This window comes from Podarcis raffonei, chromosome 15 (genome assembly GCF_027172205.1).
Source record: "Podarcis raffonei isolate rPodRaf1 chromosome 15, rPodRaf1.pri, whole genome shotgun sequence".
Classification (NCBI taxonomy): Eukaryota; Metazoa; Chordata; class Lepidosauria; order Squamata; family Lacertidae; genus Podarcis; species Podarcis raffonei.
The window spans coordinates 31,762,130-31,785,958 of record NC_070616.1 but is presented as its reverse complement, the minus strand read 5'-3'; positions in this window follow the sequence as shown (position 1 = coordinate 31,785,958).

The window sequence follows — 23,829 nt, the reverse complement described above, 5'->3', positions numbered from 1 at the left end:
CAAGCAAAGCAGTTATGAGAGGGTTTTTGATACAACAAAATGCAATCAAGAAAAGAGCTCAAAATGAAAAAAGGGGAAAAAATTTGGAAAAAATAAAGGATGGAGAAAAGAGACTGAGGGCGAAACCGAAATCACAGGAGATCCTGAAAGAGATAAAGTTATATCAAGTACAATATATGAAATTGATGAATCAGGAAATAGAATGGAAGATTAAACAGATGAGACAAAAGACATTTGAATCAGCGAATAAGTGTGGGAAACTGCTGGCATGGCAAATGAAAAAAAGACAAAAACTCAACACTATCACGAATTTGGTGGTGGAGGGAAAGAACATACAGAATCCTGCGGAGATCAGGAAGTGTTTTCAGAAGTACTTTAAGCAGCTATATACACAGGAGACTCAGAAAGAAATAGACATTGACCGGTTTTTGAGAACAAATGGATTACAAAAAAATCTCTCAAGAGAATAAATTAATGCTAAACTACAAAATAACTGATCAAGAGGTGGAAGGAGCCATTCAGAATATGAAATTGGGCAAATCTCCAGGGCCGGATGGCTTGACTGCAAAATATTATAAATCTTTGAAAGAATGGTTAATACAGTCTTTGAAGGAAGTTTGCAATGAAATATTAGGGGGGGGGGGAAGGCACCCGAGTCATGGAAAGAAGCTTACATTACACTTATACCGAAAACAGAATCGGAAAAGACACAGCTTAAGAACTACCGTCCCATATCTTTACTTAATGTGGATTACAAAATTTTTGCTGAAATTATGGCTAAAAGATTAAAAAAGGTACTGGTAGAAGAAATTCATAAAGATCAAGCGGGCTTTCTCCCGGGGAGACAATTGTCAGATAACACAAGGAACATAATTAACATTTTAGAAAAATTACAAGTGAATATTAATACTAAAGTAGTTTTGATATTTGTGGACGTGGAGAAAGCCTTTGATAATATTTCTTGGAGTTTTATGAAGAAAAATTTACAGGGAATGGGGGTAGGCCAAGGCTTTGAAAACGGTATAGGTGCAATTTATTCAGAACAAAAAGCTAAGCTAATTGTGAATAACGTAGTTACAGAAGAGTTTAAGATTGAGAAAGGAACACGACAGGGCTGCCCAATCTCCCCATTGCTTTTTATATCGGTCCTGGAGGTTTTGTTCAATATGATCAGAAAAGACCAATTGGTTAAAGGTATACAACTCGGAGCTAAACAGTATAAATTGAAAGCTTTTGCTGATGATCTAGTTTTGACATTACAGGAGCCAGAATCCAGTACTAAAAGAGTATTGCAATTAATTCAATAATTTGGTCAAGTTGCGGGATTTAAGTTGAATAAGTTGAAAACTAAGGTGTTAGAGAAAAATTTAACAGAGATTGAGAAAGAGAGGTTTCAGAAGGAGACAGGATTAATATTGGTCAAGAAAGTGAAATATCTAGGGGTTCATATGACTACTAAAAATGTGAATTTATTTAAAGACAATTATGAAAAATGTTGGATGGAAGTGAAAAAGGATTTAGAAATATGGTCAAAATTGAAGTTATCATTGCTGGGCCAAATTGCTGCAATAAAGATGAATGTATTGCCTAGGATGCTGTTTTTGTTTCAAACATTGCAAATTTTGGACAAGATGGACTGTTTCAAGAAATGGCAGAGAGATATCTCAAGATTTGTCTGGCAGGGCAAGAAACCTCGAATAAAATTTAAGATTCTAACTGACGCTAAAGAAAGAGGTGGATTTGCCCTGCCAGACCTTAAACTTTATTATGAATCAGCCGCATTTTGTTGGCTGAAAGATTGGCTGCTTCTTGAAAACACGGACATTTTGGATTTAGAAGGTTTTAATAATGTTTTTGGATGGCATGCATACTTGTGGTATGACAAGGTCAAAGCACACAAAGCCTTTAAAAACCATATTGTCAGGAAAGCATTGTTTAATGTCTGGATGAGATATAAGGATTTGCTGGAAAGTAAAACACCAAGGTGGCTGTCACCAATGGAGGCCAAGGCTCTGAAAAAGATTAATATGGAGACAAACTGGCCAAAATACTGGGAAATTTTGGAACAAGATGGAGATAGATTAAAGCTGCAGAGCTTGGACAGTTTAAAAACTAAAGTACGAGACTGGCTTCACTACTATCAAATAAGGGAGGTTTATAATCTAGATAAGAAAATTGGTTTTCAGATGGAAAAATCAAAATTGGAAACAGAATTGTTAGATCCTAAAATTAAGAATTTATCAAGAATGTATAACTTGCTGTTGAAATGGAATACACAAGATGAAACGGTTAAATCTGTTATGATTAAATGGGCACAAGATTTTGGACATAACATTATGATGGCTGACTGGGAAAAGTTATGGACCACAGGTATTAAGTTTACGGCTTGTAATGCCTTAAGAGAGAATATAATGAAAATGATTTACAGGTGGTACTTAACCCCAGCCAAGCTGGCAAAAATTTACCATCTGCCCGATAATAAATGTTGGAAATGTAAAGAGACTGAGGGCACATTATTTCACCTTTGGTGGACATGCCCAAGGATTAAGGCCTTCTGGGAGATGATTTATAATGAAATGAAAAAGGTATTTAAATATACCTTCCAGAAGAAACCAGAGGCCTTCCCCCTGGGCATGGTCGGCCAATTGGTGCGAAGGGAGGATAGAACTTTTTTTATGTACGCCACAAAAGCAGCAAGAATAATCATCGGAAAGTATTGGAAGACACAAGAATTACCCACTCGAGAAGAATGGCAGACGAAAGTGATGGACTATATGGAATTGGCTGAGATGACTGGCAGAATCCGGGACCAAGGAGAAGAGTCGGTGGAAGAAGATTGGAAAAAAATTAAAGTATATCTTCAAAAATATTGTAAAATTAAGGACTGTTAGAAAGATGTTGGAAAAAGAAAATTAGGTAGTTTTGGTAGATATGATATAAAGGATTAAGTAAAAATGAGTTGATGAAATTGACGAAAGAGAGGACGTTAAACTATAATATATTAAATTAAATTACTTAAATGAAAATAAGGTTGGAAGGATTTGCTGAAAAAACGATTTGAACTAGAATACAAAATTGGGAGGTGTGAGGAGGTCAAGGAAACAAGTAAAGGAAGAAAGTTATGTAAAGGTTTAATCTGTTCTTTTTCTATTTTAAGCGAATGTATTTTTATACCTTTTTGTTGTTGTTCCTTTTTTTCCTTTTTTTCTTTTTCTGTTATTGTATTCTTTTTTTGTATTTTGTATTGTTCTTTTTTCCTTTTGTAACTTTAAACTTTGAATAAATATTTTTTTTTAAAAAAGTGAATGACCCATGCAGAGGATGGCTGTCCACCCGGGGCATGATCCATTCCATAAATACTGATGGCAGTAGACTCTTCTGAATGATGACCCCAGTGGTTGAGTACAGAAGACCAATTAACCAGAATGTGACTTCCCGGGAGAGCCCTGCTCCAGGGCTCCAAGTCAGTTGGGATGGCTGGATGGCTGAGTAGAGGAGCACAGCTTGGTCTGAAATACCACTGTCTCCCTCACTCATCCACCTGAGCATCACTTGAACTCCATGAAGCTTCACGATCTCAACTAGATCTCTGCTGTAGCCCCTGTTCAGTGTAGCTCAGTCCAGGGGGTGGGGGTTAGGCTGTGTGTTTATGGCCAGATCCCACTGTGTCTTGGGAGGAAGCAAGCCCTGGGACCCGGGTGGAAACGACAAAGTAGTACAGAAAGAGTGGGGAAAGACCTTAAGAAGTGAGCTGCCAAACTGAAGAAAGCCAGCAGGAGTGGAAGGCAGAATGCATACGAGGGTCAGAAGGGAAATGCCACGGAGCTGTTACCTTTGCTCACCTTGAGTCAGCGCAGGATTAAACTTGTGTCCTATCAAATGGATAAGGAGAACAATGTTACTGTATAGCAGGTGTGAGGGACCTTTTCTGCCTGAAGCTTGCAAGTCTTAAGGTGACATCATTAGTGGGAGTGAGCATGGCCGGAAGCAAAAGTGAGTGTCAGGAGTGTGTGCAGGATCCAGGCCCTGTGACTGGTAGGGCCTCGCAGGACTGGGGCCTTCCTGAGTTTGGCCTGGAAGGGCAAGGCATGGCCGCACAGGTGAGGCTTGACAGAAGACTCATAGCACCTGGTGAGAAGGGCCGGGAGGGGTATATAAGACCAGCATTTCCCTGGCTCTTTGCCACAGCAACATGTTACCCACCTAGCTGTGGTTTGGCTTCCTGACTCCTGGTTTCCTGACTCTTGGATCCTTGGCTTCTTGACTCCTGGTTTCCTGACTCTTGGACCCTTGGCTTCCTGACTCCTGGTTTCCTGATCCTCAGACTCTTGGCTTCCTGACTCCTGATTTCCTGATTTGTGGACTCTTGGCTTCCTGACCCCTGGACTGTTGACCCTGGACTGCTGATTCCTGCTTCCCAACCTCTACCCTGGTCCCGACATACCAAGCCGGGACTCCGACTGCCTGTAACCTGGACTATGACAATGAGTGATGCTAGTGCTGGTGGGAATTTCAGGAGCCAAAACCATTTTCCAGATGCTTCAGTGCTACTCTTAACCCCAAGTTACTATCCCGTTCTTGAATAAGCATTATGCCATTTCCAGACCCTCCAAGTGTCCCTATTTTTCAAGGACAGTCCCAGATTTACAGAAGCCGTCACGGTTTCTGATTTGATCCTGGAATGTCCCGCTTTTCCTTAGTACATTTCTATTTTCGGAGAAATGTTGGAGGCTATGGTAGGACGTCCCTCTTATCATTGGAGAAATGTTAGAGGGTATGGACTTATGCGAGCCCCAAGCCAAGGAGATAAGTAACGATACAACCTTTAGAAAAAGTCTAAAGGCAGCCCAGTATAGGGAAGTTTTTAAATGTTAAATATTTTATTATATGTTTATATATGTTGGAAGCCACCCAGAATAGCAGTGGCAGCCAGATTGGCGGGGCAGCAGCAGCAGCAATGGGACATCCCTATTTTCATCAGAGAAATGTTGGAGGTTATATATTTCAGCTAAGGACTTATTGGAGCTCAACTTAAAGCTCCCCAGTAAAAAGTACTGCTTTGCTTTTCACATGATTCTACCCAGATATGAATACCTTCCCTTTTCCATGTGCCATTTCTCTGATACATTATTCACCCAGGCATTCACTTGATTTTTTTGCTTCTCTTTTCAAATTATAACTTACAACCTTCCCCTTTTCCTTACACTGCATATACACTGTACATTTACAATACATTTAAAAACACACCCATTTGCCCCAAGTGCCCTAGGAACTGTACTTTACCACTTGCAGACTCCCCACCCCTTTGAAAACTATGTACCGTATTTTTCGCCCTATAAGACGCACCGTCCCATAAGGCACACCTAGTTTTTTAGGGGGGGAATAAAGGGGAAAAAATTATTTTCCCCCCAGGCGCGGGGCTGGGGCGGGGGAGGCCCGAGCTTCCCCCGACCCCAGCCCCCAAACAGGCAGCTCTCTGCAAGCCGTGGGAGCCCAGTGCTGGCTCCCGCTGCTTGCTGAGAGGTCCGCGAAGCCTGGACGTGCTGAGCTCAGCGAGGGCAGGCTTCGGCATGCAGGCAACACTCTGCAAGCAGCGGGAGGGCTCCCGCTGCTTGTGGAGAGGTCCGCGAAGCCTGGACGCGCTGAGCTCAGCGCGCGCAGGCTTCGGCATGCAGGCAACTCTCTGCAAGCAGTGGGAGGGCTCCCACTGCTTGTGGAGAGGTCCGCGAAACCTGGACGCGCTGAGCTCAGCGCACGCAGGCTTCAGCATGCAGGCAACTCTCTGCAAGCAGTGGGAGCACTCCCGCTGCTTGCGGAGAGGTCCGCGAAGCCTGGAGAATGAGAGGGGTCGGTGCGCACCGACCCCTCTCGCTCTCCAGGCTTCAGCGAAAGCCTGCATTCGCTCCATAGGACGCACACACATTTCCCCTTCATTTTTGGAGGGGAAAAAGTGTGTCCTATAGGGCGAAAAATACGGTACTTTCCCTATTCTAGCATCAAAAGCTGCTTTGCTACTGACATTTTAGAAAGCAAGAATGGAAGGACCCATTCCTCAGGATGCCGACAGCTCCAGTCCCACCACCCCCACTCCCTTGATTAAAGATAAGATTGCCCAGTTTGGGAGTTATAATGCATGCATAATGCTTAGCAAAAACTGCAGGTTCTTTTTGTTGTCTATTAAAACCATTAAAAGTGGCTCATTCTTACCAGGGTTTTCACACGTCACATAGCATTCCAAGTAAAATTTGAAATTGTTCTCGTTGCCACCGCAGCCGCCATATATGAAGTGCATACATTTCTTGTCCCAAACATCATAATAATATCGTGGGAACATAGCCTTGCATGGTCCTGTTTGTCTGGGCTGTTCGCATTTCAGAGGGAGGCCTGGGGGAGAAAGGGGTGCATAGAAATCTTACACACACTCACTCACACACTCACACTTCCACAGCTAATGTAAATCCTATTTCAAAGTCCTGTATCTATTATTCAAACTGCTGAGATTATCTCTTCCAAGTGGGCTGTGACAGGAGCTCTGCAGTAGTCAGGAGGTTAAAATCATGAAACAGAGAGCCCAGATGGGGTTAAACTGCTACTGCGGGGGAAAATTGTGGAACAATAATGGGATATCAGCTCCACCCAAGGCATGACGGATAACAGCAACAAGCGAGGGAAAGAAAGAACATCTTACAAGGACAGGAAGAAAAGCCATGGACAGAGTAATTGCCACACACAGGAAGAACAAGGATATACTTTGAGTTCCTCACTTGTAGCTTTATAAATCATTTAATGTGTCAACACAAACAGAAATTATTAATACTGCAGTTGTTGTATAAGGGATTGTTATTATGACTGGAATGTAATGGAAATTAATAAGATTTTGGAATGCAGAAATAAAGAAAATCATCAAATCCAGCACGCAGGGAGCCACTTTATCTAAATCATATAATTTGGTATTTGAACAATTGGTAGTAATGATTGTATTATAAATTGGTATTGTTATAATGAGGCTATTATTGGACTGTAATTGCAAACTAATAAAAATCATTATTTTAAAAAAAGAAAATAAATTGCCACTGCAGTTCAGAAGCAGTTAGCTGCCACATCTTTTGCCTCATTCTACATCACCAGTGGCTAATTTATATATATATATATATATGCATATTGTGTGTGAGAGAGAGAGCTGCTATTCTTTAACAGATATAGATGGCATTTGAAAGTGCTCTTCTGTTATTCAAAATCCCAATATTATCTCTTCCAGGCAAGGGGGCAGAGAAACTCTAGAGTTGCACCCAGTTACCAAATCACAGAACAGAGTCCAGGAGGGACTAGGCTGCTATTGCCATTTAGAAGAATCTGGCACATCACCACTTTCATGAACACCTGTTATAGCTTCATGGAGCAGAGCTCACTAGGCATAATGAGGTACATGGAGCAGTGTAGGTTCATGAGATAATAGCCCTGAAGCTGTGCTTGGCCCTTGAAATTTTCTGTGGCTGCCAGAGAGTAGGAAGCTGCCACAACTTCTGCATCATTTGTCTGCACCAGTAGTGGCTAGACTGTGGCCCTCCTGAAGAAGATGGATTACAGCTCCCATCAGCCACCACCACCATGGCCAATGGTCAGGGATGATGGGAATTGTAGTCCAGCAATATCTGGAGAGCCACAGCTCATCCACCCCGTTCTACGTGTTCTGTCAGCCATCTTTCTTTCTCGCCTTCCGTCGTATAAAGCTAAACTAATGCCTCTCAGTGAGGTATGGGCAAAGCACTAAACTGAGACACAGGTAAATGAGAAGGAGAGTAAAGAGGCGAGATGCTCATGATTGGCTTATCTATGGCCACAAAGCCACTTCTGAGCTAGGGAGGAGGTGGGGTTGCGGGCTTCACGCCCCTCCCCACACATGCAGGGGCTGGCTTTCAACCCCCACAATACCAGGGGAATCCTCGGACGTGTCACCCCCCGGCCAGCCAATCGGCTGGCCCAGGAGGCGTGGCCTGCTATATTTAGGGCTGGCGCGGCCAAGGATCTCCCTCTTTCCCGCGCCTCAGCTGATCAGGTTTTCCCTCCCCTCCCACCCATTAGGCTAGGCTGTCTGACGTTGCTATGGACTTTGGTTGGTCGTCATCAAGGGGCCTGGTAGGAATTTTTCCAATTGGCAGATTGGCACCAGCCACTTGGTTTTTGCCTACCTCGTAGCAAACCGTCACAACTTCCGGTATGGGCGGTTAGGCATTGCTAGAGGTATTATTATGCAGATGAAGGGGGGAAGGAAGCACCATTACCTTCCCCCAAAACAAAGGGTAGTCTGGTAAAGGATTCTGGGCGGCATGGTCTTGTCCTAAGCCTATGGAGGTGTGAGCCCACGGCACACCCCCAAGCGGTAATTCCGGGGAGAGCTCCTAGTTGACGTCCCTCAGCAGGACTCCTACTACTGGTGATTAACCCTTACCAGTCTTCAAGCAAGCGGGCTGAAGCCGGTTAGTTGATAGGACCAATGCCTAAGCCAATACTGCTCAATTCCTGTAATCATAGAATCATAGAGTTGGAAGAGACCACAAGGGCCATCGAGTCCAACCCCCAAGTCCAACTTTAATCAATAAAGTTGTGGCCTAATTTGATCCATTAACTCGAATTCTTGTGTCTCGTGTCTTTATTTCTGAGGGGGAGGAGGAAACTCACCACGCAACTTTATTAAACTCAATAAAAACTAGAGAATCTGCAAGTATTATTTGAGTGGTTTGGGGCACTTTCTAAAGTGGGAGCCACCACGTGACCTCCCTGCTGAAGTGGTTGAGGAGCTGACTTGACCATAAATTGGAAACAGTATACTGCCTGGTTCCATACTATTGAGCCACACAACTTTAATTGTTGAAGGAGCCCAACTTGCAGCTCGCAACCCCTTGGACCCCAAAATTCTGGATGTGTGAGCCATGAAAGACCCCAACAGGCATCTCTTCCTTGCCCACAAGTCCCAAAGAACTGAGTGGCAAATTGAAGGGGTCCCTGCTCAACATCTTGGTGCTTAAGCGCTCAGCACACACCTGCCCATTGTAGCCGGCTTACCTCCCATGTATACAGGCATTCTCACTGCACTAATCGTGAATCCCACTGAGATATGCAATGCAGAAAAGAACAGGACATCTCACCTTTACTGTGGGTAGTGTGAGCTGACCAACCGTCCGGCTTGCCTATGAAAAGTAAAACGATAGCTATGTTATGGCATGACATGGTTGATGTGGGTGCTGAGTTAAACCAGTTTAATACAGGGTTGTATAGGAAGACAAAACAGGGGTATGTGGGCAGCTGAAACAATTAGCTAGACACTCACTCAGGAATTGCTCTTATCCCAAGTTACCATTCTGTTATTTTTACTGAATTTATTCATTAATTAAAATATGGATATACCACTAATTCATTTTTTTAAAAAAATCAAAGTGGTTCACAACAGCTATACATCAAACCAGCCAATAAAAGCTATATAAATCAGAAAGCAGATGAACCCTTGTGGAAATATATGTTCTTAATTATTCTTAAATGTTTAATTCATAATAAGAATTCTTAAATATTCTTATTATGCCTGCATAATAAAAGTTTTCAGCAGGCTTTAAAAAGATGTTATGGAAGAATGCAGCTGTGTGTCATCAGGATACTGGTGCTCCAAATCTCCTAATGACTGTTCCCAATAGTTTTATATAGATGTTTAAAAGCACTGGGGGAGGAATAGTGTCCTATAGAACTCCATAGCACAAGTACCAGGGGACCAAGATGCACCCACTAGTGCTATTCTCTGAACACAGCCTGGAAGATACTAATGGAACCACCCTATAAAAAGGTAAAGGTAAAAGACCCCTGGATGGTTAAGTTCAGTCAAAAGTGACTATGGGGTTGCAGCGCTCATCTTGCTTCAGGCTGAGGGAGCCGGCGTTTGTCCACAGACAGCTTTCCAGGAGATGTGGCCAGCATGACTAAACTGCTTCTGGCACAACGGGACACCGTGACGAGTGCCAAAGCGCATAAAATATAGATAATCAGTCTCACCCAGGAAAACATGCAATCGTTCCACAAGCGGCCTGTCCACTAGTTTTGTCAAGCAAGGGGTGTTGGTGACCAGTCTATATTTATTGCACTTCACTAGGTCTAGAGCCACTGGTCCCATCACCTCCTGGCAAACAGAAGGGGAAGAAATGAAGGGAATGAGAGATTTTACTTCCTTGGGCTCCATGATCACTGCAGATGGTGACAGCAGCCACGAAATTAAAAGACGCCTGCTCCTTGGAAGAAAGGCGATGGCAAACCTAGACAGCATCTTAAAAAGCAGAGACATCACCTTGCCAACAAAGGTCCGTATAGTTAAAGCTATGGTTTTCCCAGTAGTGATGTATGGAAGTGAGAGCTGGACCATAAAGAAGGCTGATTGCCGAAGAATTGATGCTTTTGAATTCTGGTGTTGGAGGAGACTCTTGAGAGTCCCATGGACTGCAAGAAGATCAAACCTCTCCATACTTAAGGAAATCAGCCATGAGTGCTCACTGGAAGGACAGATCCTGAAGCTGAGGCTCCAATACTTCGGCCACCTCATGAGAAGAGAAGACTCCCTGGAAAAGACCCTGCTGTTGGGAAAGATGGAGGGCACAAGGAGAAGGGGATGACAGAGGATGAGATGGTTGGACAGTGTTCTCGAAGCTACCAGCATGAGTTTGACCAAACTGCGGGAGGCAGTTGAAGACAAGAGTGCCTGGCGTGTTCTAGTCCATGGGGTCACGAAGTGTCGGACATGACTAAACGACTAAACAACAACAGGTCTCCACTGGGCCTCCTGCACCCTTCCTTCAGAAAACATAGTGACCAGCTGTGGGGCAGCGATGGGGAACCTGTGACCCTCCAGATTTTGCTGGGCTATGTTTCCTATTAACAATTTTAAAAAGAACCTTAGAGCATGAAACCTCCAGCAGCAGGGAATCAAATCAGCAAGAGAATGACTCACTAGCAGCAAACAGAGAAATTTTGAACAGGTTTTCACTTTAAATATTTGTTAATTTTTAAAGATCAGAAACAGAAAGAAAAAAAGAATTGTCCTTACCAAAGCTTGCACACTCGGCTTCGCAATCAAGGAGATGTAGAAAGTTGTTTGCATTGCCTCCACAGCCACTGTAAATGAAGGTCATGCACCTGCCGCTCACAGTATTGAAGTAAAAATTCCGGTAAACTGAATGGCACCTTCCATATCTTGGACGTAATTTGCACTTGGCAGGCAGTTCCTCTTGAGGAAAGGTGAGAAGAAGAGCAATGACAAGTTCCTTAGATGCCATCTCATCTTTCGAAACTCAAAAGAAGATGCCATTTGAAGATGTGACATTTGTGAATCCAACACCTGATGTCACCTCTACCAAGCAGCCAATCATGGACCTTCCCAAATGGGATCCAAGAGTCACATAGACGAATCATTAAGCATTAATTTTTTTTAAAAAAAACTTCTCTTTACAGGACTGCTTCCAGGTTTCTTCTAAAGGTTGTATCTCCTTGCTCAAGGATTGCATAACTCCATCCCCTAAGAGGGACATTTCAGGGTCAAATCAGAAACTGGGCTGGCTTCTGTAAATCCGGGACTGTCCCCCGGAAAATAGGGACAATGGAAGGTCTGATACACACCACACATTTACACACTTTGTTAAAGCTGCTGGGTGCTATAGCTCTGTGGCCTACAGTACAGTTCTCAGGATTCTTTGGGGGGAAGCATTGTGCGTTAAACATCTGCTGTGTGGTCAGCAATTGTTTCCAAGGGCTGTATGGGGGAAAGCATGGGAGCTCCCGTGTTGTGATCTGAATGAACTTTTTTTTTTTTTTAATTGCATGTTGTTCCTGGAAATAACTTCATGTGATCACAAAGCCCTCTTTCAAGAGATAATTCTGGCTGTGTTTTGAAAATGCACTAAATATATTGCACTTCCTAGTGTAATAAAAAAAATAGAAGGTCTTATATTTATAATAAATGTTCATAAATGTACCAAGCAAACACGTACATAAATATATAAACCACATGTCTGGAGCAGCACAGGAAGACAGTCCTGAAACCATTTTGCCTCCCAAACTGACCAAATGTTTCTCTGCAAGGAGGGAGGGGGTGAGGGAACTTTCCCATTGTCTCAGGAATTAAGTAATTACCATCTCAAAGGAATGTATTAGAACTACAGTTGGGATTCACTGTTAAACTGCTCTGGAAATAGAGGGGAATGCGCATTTTCTAACAACTCTCAGCACCCTTAACAATTCACATTTCCCAGGATATGTTGGTAAAAGCTATGACTGTTTAAAGTGGTATAACACTGCTTTAACGGTATAGTGCAGATGGGACCTTATGTATCCATTAGGACGAAAGTCCCAAGCTGAGAGGCAAGTATGCAGTCAGGGTGAACAGAATGTGAAAAGGCAGAGCGTTTGTCACCCAGTGTTGGAGGTGAGTGGCGCACGCCACAGAACTGTTCTCATGATATTAGTGCAAAGCCTGTGCCTCCAAATCCCATTCCATTCTATGTTGGATGCCTAACTTTCAGGGAGGCCCAGCAGACTTGAGGCATATGAGGGCCAGAAAAATGGAAGTCTTACCTTCCCAAATGACATCCAGAGAGGGAAACAAACTGTGCACCTTAGACCAAGGTGCCAATAATCCCATGATGAAGGCCAGGAATACAATGATATTGCACTGCATGGTGGCTGCTTGATGCAAATGTTCAGTGCTGAGAGGAACAACTTTATATAGTGATGTAGAGCAAGATAGTCATCTGGACATCAAGCACAAGTTTTTAATAGGCAGGAACACTCTGAAGCACCTCTGCTTAGAGCAAGATAACCTCCTGTTCTTGAATGAGGACTGTTCTAAACTAGGGACAAAGAGGAGCCATCAAATTCTTCCGCATAACCTTGGCATAGCCAGAAAGAGATCTGTTCCCATAAGATGGTGATACAAACCACAGGTGTGACATGGAAGATTCAGAACGGATACAATTCTTCTTGCAGAACAGAGTTGGCCAACAACTCAGGGTTCATTCTGACTATCTTTTGTACTGCATTTCTAGCTTTAAAGCTCAGTGTTCAAGTACTCCTCCCCTCTCCGCCCCCAGCACTTTCCCCTTGAAAGTTTGCTGTTTGTCGCTGAATCAGAACAAACAGCAGAAAAGCCAAGTTGCCATTGGTTTTTATTTAGCATTAAAAAGTGGGCTTTCCTTGGTTAAAAAAGAGAGAAAAAACATGCTCCCCTGGAACCAGCCTTGCCTCCATTGCCAGGTTAGCTCCTATGTTTGTCTGAGGGAGGGAGCCATCCATTAACTACCCCAAAATTTTCCTCACAACCTACCTTTTCCTCCCACCAACAACTGTGGGCATGAATATTGTGGGAATGTTCAGGGTAGCAGGAGAGGATATGTATTGTTTATTAATATCCTTCCTAACTTGCACTGGCAAGTTCCTTTACTTAGCAGAGTGCATTCCCCGGAAGGCGGGCTTTTGACTACAGTGGTACCTCAGACAGGGAGTGTGGAAAATCTCCGGAGGAGTTTTCCGAGTAATACAGGGGCTTGGGGGTGTCGCAAAGGCACTGCGCCCCCCATAAATCTCAAGGGGGAGACCCTTGGGGGAGAGATACCCAGCCGTGTGGAAGCGGTCAGCTGTTTTTTCGGGGGTTTTTTTTCTGGAAGATCTCGAGGCAGCGAAACCGCAGCACAAAAGGGAAAGTAAAGACCCTGTATTACGATGCCTCTGACTCCCACTGAAGAATGCGACGGACCTCCAAAACTATAAGAACGGAACCCTTAGTGTGAGTAGACTCATTTAATCCTACAAAATTTAAAAATACACCAAGAGAACGTCGGATGTTAGACGATTTAATTTAGGAGTTCACCTCGGTAGAGGACTAAAATGGCGCAGGCTACAAAGTCGCAAGGTGGAGGAAGGAATGTATCTCTTTGCCTGACTGAGTGAATACCAAGTTGGAAATACGACCCAAAGAAATTAAAGAAATATTCGGAAAAAGAACTTTTTCTAACTTTCCCTAACTTTGGGAACTTATCGACGTTTCTGGGACTTATTTTACGACTGTTTATTTGAACCTTAATCTGAAGAACACTAGGACCCCTTGAACTCTGGAATTTACTACGGAGGATTTATGTCCTGCTCATAAACCTCTGGCTTCTTTTCTCCTCCCACTCTCTCTCTTTCCTCCCATGTTCCTCTTATGTTATTTATGATATTTATGATATTTACATGGGAATGAAAATTGAACGAGATTGCGACCTGAGAACTTTAATACTTTATCACTCTATTTAGAAGTCTGATCTCATTGATTTAAGAAGAATCTGCAATGAGAAGAGCCAAAAGACTCAGGTGTCTTGACACAGAAACTGACGCAGAGCCCTCTGGTTTCAAACAGAGTAATCTAGATAAGTATCTGCTACTTCAAAAACAGCACATATCTCCTCCCAAAAACTCTCTCAACTCTTTACATGGAAAGACAGTTGAAGAGATATCCCTAGGAATAAACGAGGACAAGGCTACTACTCCCATAACCGAGGCACAAGTACTAATTGATAGAAAGGTGGAGCTGCTGGAGGAATGCTGCCTACTGACTGCTCAAACAGTTCAAAAAATCTTTGAACAATTACAAAACATCTTCAAGAAGCTGGATAACCCAGATGAAAGGAGGCAACTCACTCCCTTTTTGCCATCCTTAACAAGCCCTGGAGATAAACAGAACAAATACAAATTTATACCTCTAAACCAACCAAAAATCAGAGGAAGCCCCCCTCACTCAGTCAACTTGATACTGAGGCCATGTGAGATTGTTCTCCACATTTTTCCATACAGAGGGCCCCTACCTTACTGGGAGTCATCCTTCTGGGCCAGACATCATCTAAATCTGCTCCTAGGCCTTGAGGGGGGAAGGATTGACTTAAAAGCAGTCAAGAGGCTCACTAACGATGGATATTCCAAAAAAGTACTACTAAGATTTGGTAGTCATAGAATCCCAACCAAAATCTTAAGGGAAAAGGCTCATTTAGCCCAGAAAGGAATTATTCCACGTCGACACTTTGAAGATATATCGCTCAGACCATTGATTGCATCTAAAAGACAGAACAAGTTGAACAAGGCCATTCCAACAGAAGCCGATATCTGCCCTACTCCCGTGGAAGAACCCAGTAGATGGGAGAAACCGCTGCCAGCTACCCGAGAAATCACGCAAGAAAAATCTAAGCTCCCAAATCATGCGATTGTAGCATCAATTAACAGCCTCGCCCTTGACACAACAGACTGGACAGTCCCAGAAGAAGAAGATCTGCTGAATAACTTTACCAACTTACCAGATAAAGAACAAACAAGCATACTCAGTAAACTGACGAAACTACAGGCCAGATTGACCGAAATTCACCAACAAGGCCAACAAAATGCAGTAGAAACAATACACAATCAAACCTCACACCTACCAGCCCTCTCCCCAAAATGCATAGTCAAAAAGAGAGCTACTAATGGAACTTTCAAATGTATAGATGCAGAGCTTCAAATCCAGCCTCCTTTAAAATATGAAATGACAAGGAAAAACTCCAGCAATGAGACCACAAATTCCTGGCTGAGATATCAAATACTAGCTCCAAACGAAATAGGTACCCCTTATTTAAGTACTACAAAGGATTCTAACATTGCCGAACAAAAGATGACCTCCAACAGACCTGACACACTGAGCTCAACACCAAATGAAACCAAAGAAATGGAAGTAGAGACCGAAAACAATCCTACTGTCCATAATAGCCCACCAACCACAGAAATCTCTCAGGAACAAGGAACAGCTAAGGAAGAAAATCAAGAAAGGGAGGAAATTCTAATTTCCCGCACTTTAAAAAAGAATCTAAAAGATCCACCATTATGTTCCCCACCGAAAGTAGCGACAAATGGCTGTATCGGCACAAGACAAAATCCCTCGCTGGACTCAATAACAGAATTAGAATGACTAAATGCTGTCAACCAGCCACCAACTCAAAAACGGATCCTACGCTTGCTGTCCTGGAATATTGCAGGGTGGGGAAACAAAGACGGAGACCCAGACCTAATGAACTTCTTTAAAGATTTTGAATTAATACTTCTACAAGAAACATGGTCAACTAGAGATATTAAAATCAATGGATTCTCCTCCTATACGAAACCCGCATTGAAAATAAACACGAAGGGCCGGCCGAAAGCAGGGTTCTGTTGTATGATCAAAGACAACTTAGGGTTTGAAATCAAGCAGTTAGAAAAATGCTTGCCACTTGCACAAGCCCTACTTTTAACCCAAAAAGACGATACTTTGCTACTTGTAAATGTCTATATCCCCCCATCCAAAAACAACAGCAACAGTGAAAATTGGTCACAACTAACCTTTTATATAGAAAATTTGACCGATAAATACCCAAATGCCTCATTGATAATAGCAGGTGATTTTAATGCCAGAGTGGGAACCAACAATGAACAACTATGTAGCAAACTAAATTGGAATACTGATAATGATATCGCACATGCCTTGAAAATAGGACGATTCTCCAGAGATAGGGTTGTAAACAACGAAGGCTTACGCCTACTTGAATTATGTAACAACTTTAATTTGCAGATTGTGAACGGTTCAACAAAAGGCGATAGAAGCGGGGAGTTTACATACTTCTCCCCCCGAGGATGCAGTGTCATCGACTATATTCTTGTCCCTTATAATATTATAAATTCGATCATGGACCTCAAAATTGGAACGCGTACTGAAAGCGACCATCAGCCATTATTGTTGTCTATTAACTTAAAGGATGAAACCAAGATAACCAAGCACAATATTATAGAACCCTCTCAATACAAACAAATGACCCAATTAAAATGGTCCCAGGAAATGAGTGCAGTAGTGGGGCAAAAACTTACAGCCAACCTGAGAAAACAAGTATTATCCAACTTAAAGACCACTAATTCCTACAACGATATTCCGAAAATTTATAATGAGATCTTCCAAATGTTCGTAGAACTTAGTACTCCACCTAAAGTTTGGGTACTTAAACATAGCGCTAGCCCTTGGTTTGACGATGAATGTTTCCAGCTAAAAAGAAAACTGCGCCAAACATTTAAAAATAATCGCACTAAACTAGAGCCCTCTTATCTTGATGAAAAAAGAAAATATCATTACATTCTGGCCGAAAAGAAACAGAAATATGCAACCCAAAAATGGCTACAATTACTCGACTCAATTCAGAGTAAAAATAACAAAGCGTTCTGGAACCTAGTGTACGGAGGATTGAAACCCGAAAATCAACTAACTCTACCACCAATTGCAGAATCCAAATGGTCCCAATATTTTACATCGGTATTTAACAATCTACACAGTGAACTTAAAGGAAATGAAACCACTAAAAATAAAATCAATAAACTCCAGGAGTGGCCAAGGGTAGAAGAAGAGGAAATTAGAGAGATAGTTAAAAATTTCAAATCGGGGAAATCTCCTGGGCCAGACGGTCTACCAATAGAATTATTTAAGACCTATATAGATTGGTGGGCAGAACCCTTAGCTCAATTGTTTACTCTCATAGATAAATATGGGATCATACCTGAGATATGGTTAAGATCAATAATTATCCCAATCTTTAAAAATGGCGACCCAAAAGAACCAAGGAATTATAGACCGATAAGCCTATTATCAGTGATAGGGAAAATCTACGCTAAGCACCTTTTATCTAAACTCCTTACCTGGATGAAAAATCTAAATTTACCAGGGAAAGAACAAATAGGTTTCTCCAAAGGTTGCTCTACATTAGACCATTGCCTTATACTTATGCATTTGGTTGAAAAATACAGATCTCAAAGGCAATCTAAGATATATGCTGCTTTTGTAGATTTTCGTGGTGCATTTGACTCAATTGACCGCCCAAAGCTGTGGAGGAAACTCGCAGAATTAAAAATTGATCAGCGCTTATTGATCCTAATAAAAAATTTATACTCTTCCAATATCTGTCAAGTCAAACTTAACACCAAAGGTCACCTTTCATCAGACATCCCAAACTCGAAAGGGGTAAAACAAGGGTGTATTCTTGCCCCCTTCCTATTTAATTTATTTTTATCAGATTTGCCAGATCACCTTCAAAAAATAGAATCACATGCCCCTAAACTTAATCAGAAACCAGTTTCTCTATTATTATACGCAGACGATGCTGTTCTACTATCATTAACGAGCTTGGGTCTGAAACGCCTTATATCTTCTCTGATCCTTTACTGCGAATGTAACAAGCTCTCTATAAATTACGAGAAGACAAAAATTTTGGTCTTCTCGAATGGTTGGAAATTAGAGAAATGGAAAATAAGAGGGCAGGAAATTCAACAAGTGAAAATCTATAGGTATCTGGGAATCTTATTCCAGAGCAATTTAGGGTGGGCAAATCATTGCACAAATGCCATAAAACAGGCAAAGTGCACCTCATCAGCTGTTGCCCGTTTTTATTATCAGAAAGGCAATCAATTTATTCCTGCGGCCAATCAGATATTCCAAACAAAAGTGCAATCCCAGATACTCTATGGAATCCCGCTATGGGTCCAAGCATATAATAGTGATTTAAAAAAGATTCACTCCAGCTTTCTGAGACGTATTCTTGGACTCCCAGCTGTGATCAAATATGAAACAATGTGTGCAGAAATAGGCATACACACAATGGAATATTGGGCCTGGTCCACCTCAATAAAGTACTGGTTACGCTGCCATTTTCGCTGCCCTCCATCAAGTCTGCTCGCTGATTTGCTCAAAGACTCCTACAAATCAAGATGGTATCAGTACCTCGAAAAAAAGATTGAATCTTTAGGCATCGAGCTGGAGCCCCTGTACAATTCTAATGAGCAATACATTTTCCATAATATCCTAACTAGACTAAAGGATGTCGAGAGGCAAAATATTATGGCAGCTGTAAACAAAATTTGTTCGCCCATATTCTATGATTTAAATATCTTAGATAGCAGAGCCAATTACGTCACCAAATTAATAATTCCAGCCCAACGTAGGGCTTTTATGCTGGCCCGTTTGAATGTTTTTCCCTCAGCATTTGTCAGGGGAAGATATCAAAACATCCCTAGAAATAAGAGATTCTGCAGATGTTCTATGAATGTCCCGGACACGGTAGAGCACATTCTCTTTCAGTGCCCATTGTACAGTACGCTCCGTCAACGCGTGCTGTCCCCTCTTCTGGGTGGTCTGGAGCCCCAACAAGGTGAATGTGTGGGATTCTGCCTATCCGACGTTGACCAAAGGGTAACGGCGGGGGTAGCCGAGTTTTTGGTAGCAGTCCTCCAAGGAGCAGGTTAACAAGGAAAACCACTGATTTTATATGTATATATATATATATGTATGTAGCCAACTGCTGCCTTTCTGTTTATATCTCAAGGCTTTTATATGTTTCTTTCTCTTTTATCGTTTTATTTGTATAATGCCTAATAAAGGTTTGAATAAGTAAGTAAGCATTCCCCTTTACCCAGCAGAAAACTAGTTGCAAACTCGTGTGAGTTTCTTAAGACAATACGCAATTCAATCTGGCTTGTCCAGATTGAAATGTGTTCCAATATTTTCCTGGTAAGACCCCTTGAATCCCTCCTAAAAGAATAAAGACACCACAGTATTATTCACAAGCAACAAAAGAAAGTTTACTTCTCACGATCAGACAGACCACAGTGTGATCCCTGAAGGCAGACTTTAGGCTTGAAGTTACAAACGTATAAAAACAGGTTTATGCCATAAGGGAGATGACCTGAGGGACTGCTTGGCTGGCAGCCAGCAGTTCATTCCAGGAAGTTCGCAGGGTGAAAGGAAGATGGAAAAGAGGGAGGGAGGGGCAGCATGCCTGGGCCTTTGACCAGGTCTGGAAAGGTCATGCCCACCCACTAGTCACCAGGCAGAGGGCCTTCTCGGTAGTGGCGCCCTGTGGAACGCCCTCCCATCAGATGTCAAAGAAATAAACAACTATTTGACTTTTAGAAGACATCTGAAGGCAGCCCTGCTTAGGGAAGCTGTTAATATTTGATGAATTATTATATTTTAATATTTTGCTAGAAGCTGCCCAGAGTGGCTGGGGAAACCTAGCCAAATGGGCGGGGTATAAACAAATTATTATTATTATTATTATTATTATTATTATTATTATTATTATTATTATTACATTCCATCAACTATTTAAAAGCGTGTTGGGGGAGGAACCTTTGGCCCTGAAGACACCATTGGGCCCCAGTTCCCATCAACCTCTGATAGCACAGCCAGGAAGGCTGTGGGCGGGGGATGAGTACAGCTTGGTCATCCCTAGTTGAATGTGTGTTGCTTTCATTTCTAATTATTTTACTATCATGTTTTTGTTTTTTTAAGTGCAACATAAATACTGCAACTTCAGAAGATGAATTCAGTTGAACACCCTAGCAAAACAAGAAGGGCTTCTAAATGGATTTTCACTTCAAACATTGGATAATTTTAAAGGTTCATTAGTCCTCTTCAAACCTTTTACACCCTTCAAGGCACTGGGTGAGAAAATTAAAGTTGTCTCCCATTGCCTCCGCACCCACTGTAAATGAAGATCCTGCACATCTTGCTCTTAGCATCACAGTAATAATTTCAATGGAAATAATTACAGTTTCCATATTCTGGCCGAAGTGTGCATTTGCTAGGCATAGTTTCTGGGGGAAGGGTGGGAAGAGGATGAATGAGAAGATCCATAAAAGTTATCCATTCTTGTGAAACAGAAAGGAAAATGCCATTCCCTCAAATAATCCTGGGAACTATACATTCTAGGGGTATGAGGAATCATACCTGTATAGACCACTACAGAACATTTTTGTGTGAGGGAGGCCATGTGCTCTTGATGTGCTTTCAATGTTTGGTGTGTACAAAGCCATTCTTTCCAAAGGCTTTATGGAGGGGGCGGGTATGGGTGCGGGGGCAGGTATGGGTGCTCCCATGCCATGATTTGGGAGCACAATAATATCAATTTGTATTCTGAATGTTCTTATGTGATGCCAATAAATGTTACTTGACTTGAATAACTTCAATTGACTCTTTAGCACTGTTGCGTGGACAGGCGGAGTCCCCAGATCCCGCGCGGTCCCCCCGTCATGTGGAATAACGACTCAAGACAACGTGCTATGGGATTAAATTGGCCACAACTTTATTAAATTTCAAATGTGGGTAGACCTTGGCTCAGGCATTGGGCGTTCTCCCTCCCCAGTCCCCTGCCGGGGACCTAGGGAGCATCAGGGTTATCCAGTGTGTGTGGGGGGGGGATGGGCCGGCTCTGGAGAACATATGTTCAAGCAGAGATAGCCGTCCCCGTAACGCCGCCGCCGCAGGGGAGAGCAATGACGACCTTTCGGCGTACGGTCAAAGCCTCCCTTCAGAAAACCCCTTTAACGGGGAACCCTGGTATCACCACCGCAAAGAGGAAGATGGACTAAAGGATTCCGCCCAAGGCCTGATACCGCCAAAGTTGTGACGTTTTGCTACGGGAAAGGCGAAACCTGCCAATGCAGGGAAATTCCTTTCCGGCCCTTTAACAGAGACCTTAACGTAGCAGCGCCCACATACCTGTGAAGAAAAGTTAACCTGCAAAACCTGTGAAGAAAAGTTAACCTGCAAAATAAGTCATTAACTGAGGGTGGGTAGGGTGGGAGAAGCTCTGGAGCCAAGTGAGGATTCCCAGGTAAGATCCTCCCTCTATTGTGTGGGCAGATAGTCCCTCCCCTACCTGGCCTGGTCTCCTTGGCAACGCTTCCCCCAGGTGGGATTGGACAACTGACTGAGGTAGGTGAAGACCTCCAGGTGTCCCACCTGAGGGAAGGCAAAGCCAAGCCTATGCTGTTGGAGCCGCTCCAGATCTAGGGGCTGCACGCGTCCACGCAAAGGGCGCCCCCCGTTTTAAGTGGGGAGCGGTCATTTCCAGAGACTTTCCTGCCTCTGTTTTGAAAGCACACTACAGAAACTGCACTTCCTGGCCTCTAGGAGATGCTGCTTTTACCTTTAGGAAAGTTATAGAGAATAAAGGAAGAGTTACATTCCCTCTAACACCTCATATTGCTGCAAGTTGAAATGTCAAGATATGAATTTATGAAACTGAATTTGTAAATCAGAAACCGAATGGTGAATTCTGACAGGGTCAGATTGTCAGTTGCTTTTTAAACCGAGGGGAATAGGGGTCTCTAACAACTCTCAGCACCAGAGCAATCCACAGTTCCCATGCCAGAAAACTGTCATCATGATGGCGCTAGTCCAACCCTCCCAACCCCGTCCAATCTGCAGGGGATGTTTGGCAGCTTGCAGACTTGAAGCCTATGAGGGCCAGAAGTCTTACTTGCTGAATAGGCAAAGAAATCCTGCTTCTTGGACAAAGGTGCCAATAATCCCACGATGAGGACAAGGAGTGCCATGTTAATGCACTGCGTGGTGGCTGCTTGATGTGAATGCTCAGTGCTAAGAAGAGCCATGTTATATAGTATTCAACAGTGATATGGAAGGAGATAGTCGTTTGGACATCAAACATTTTTTAATAGGCAGGGACATACTGAAATAGCTCTGCTTAGATCAAGGCAACCTCCTGCTCATGAACAAGGACTGTTCCGAACCAGGGACTTGGAGGAGTTTGCTTGCATGGCCATCACTCTGTATACCAGCAGAGGGGAACCTCCAGTTGTTGGGACAGATTAAACGGAACAAGGGTCCTAATGTACAGTGGTATCTCAGGTTAAGTACCGTATTTTTCGCCCTATAGGACAGGACGCACCGTCCCATAAGGCGCACCTAGTTTTTTGGGGGGAAATAAAGGGGGGGAAATTCTTTCCCCCCCAGGCGCGGGGCTGGGGCGGGGGAGACCCCAGCCCCAAAACAGGCAGCTCTCTGCAAGCCGTGGGAGCCCAGCGCTGGCTCCCGCTGCTTGCTGAGAGGTCCGCGAAGACTGGAGAGCGAGAGGGGTCGGTGCCCACCGACCCCTCTCGCTCTCCAGGCTTCAGCGAAAGCCTGCATTCGCCCCATAGGACGCACACACATTTCCCCTTCATTTTTGGAGGGGGAAAAGTGCGTCCTATAGGGCGAAAAATACAGTACTTAATTCGTTCCGGAGGTCTGTACTTAACCTGAAACTGTTCGTAACCTGAAGCACCACTTTAGCTAATGGGGCCTCCCACTGCCGCCGCGCCGCCAGAGCACGATTTCTGTTCTCATCCTGAAGCAAAGTTCTTAACCTGAAGCACTATTTCTGGGTTAGCAGAGTCTGTAACCTGAAGCGTATGTAGCCTGAGGTACCACTGTATAGCCTGCAAAACCATTTCCCTCCAACCAAATGCACTTGCCCCACACCTAATGTCCCATGTGACATCGCATCATGTGTATGGCAGGTGAAGTCACAACTGCAAGGAAACCATTGGGAGCCTCAGTGTACATTCAGCAGGGCCCACTGGGATTGGCTGTACGAGCAAGTTTTCAATCATCAACTCTGTAGCTGATTTGCTCTCACGGCAAGGACCACGTGGAAATGCTTCCTTTTCCTGTGCTGTTTGAAATTCAGCCTCTCAAGGAGGAAAGAGCATTTCACCTGATGCCATGGTGATGTCATATGATTGACAGGTGGGTCAAAGTGGCTCTTGTGGGCTTGAGGAAAGCAGAATCCTGCCCATTGGCCTGGTCCACTTCCCCAACCCTGGTGTATAGGTATATACAGCCAGATCCAGCCCTATCATTAGACAGAGTGAAGTGGCTGCCTGAGGCATATGTGACGTCAGGTGTGAGGCAGGTAAAGATGGGGGTCCAAAGGAATGTTTGGGAGCTTG